Source organism: Frankliniella occidentalis, unplaced genomic scaffold (genome assembly GCF_000697945.3).
Source record: "Frankliniella occidentalis isolate FOCC.00 unplaced genomic scaffold, Focc_3.1 Scaffold492, whole genome shotgun sequence".
Classification (NCBI taxonomy): Eukaryota; Metazoa; Arthropoda; class Insecta; order Thysanoptera; family Thripidae; genus Frankliniella; species Frankliniella occidentalis.
Genome location: NW_026267610.1, coordinates 22568 through 23589, shown reverse-complemented (window position 1 = coordinate 23589; position 1022 = coordinate 22568).

The following is a 1022-nucleotide window of genomic DNA, read 5'->3' as shown; positions in this document are numbered from 1 at the left end:
TCTGGCGTACATCTACCTTGTATAATACAAAACGACCCTGAAATTCCCAGATCGCTCGCTCAATTCTTTCTCGAGTTATCGTGCGGACAGACAAACAAACAAACAGACAGACAGACAGACAAACAAACAAACAGAATGAAACTTTTCCGGTCAGTGGAGTAATGGGCTTCGCTAATCGCTCAGCCAAATATTTTTTTTTTGTCGAAAGTCGATTGCTTGTAAGGTTGGATGGGTTGGTTTGCCAACTGGTTGGCCAACTTCGCCAACCTAGTCCGAAGACGTGGACGACGACTTGGACGTGCAGAGTGACTCCGAGCCGTCCGAGTGCTCCAGCTCCGAACTGTCCGAACGCGACTCAGTCGAGGAAGAACCCGGCTCAGACCAAGAAGGGCCACGCTCCACGGAGTCACGTGACCAGGAGCAAGAGGCATCTGAAGCTGCGGATGCGACCATGAACACAGATGACGGGGAGAAGGACCATGAGCTCGGATCGGACGATGAAGAACCCATCGGGCTGGAAGCCATCCCCCTCGACGAAAATGTTGAATCCAAGTAAAAGCACGACAATAAACTAAATTTCCTCATTAGACAAGGTAAATGTACGCCAGACCACGTCTCGCGTAACAGGCTTCGCGATACCTCACGAAACACTGTTACGCTGCGACGCGCCTGGCATACATCTACCTTGGCCTGCAGCGCTGACACCCCAGTCAGGTAGTGCAAAAATGTGCACAAAGATACGGGCCTCCGGCCCGTCTACGCCCGTCACTTCGACTAATCATGCAGGGTTGCACATTTTTTCGCTTATTTTCGTCAAAAACACCCTCTAGCTCCTCAACGGTTTGAGCTAGAGAAAAACGGACAAACTTTTCGCCCATCGGGCTCTACTTTGACGAGTTACCCCTGAGGACACCATATAAAAATATTTTTAAAAAACGTCATTTTTGGGACCTGTTGTTTTCGATTTTTCAAAAATCCAATTTTTGAGCTAGAATGCTCATCTTCGAACTCGATCTGTCTTT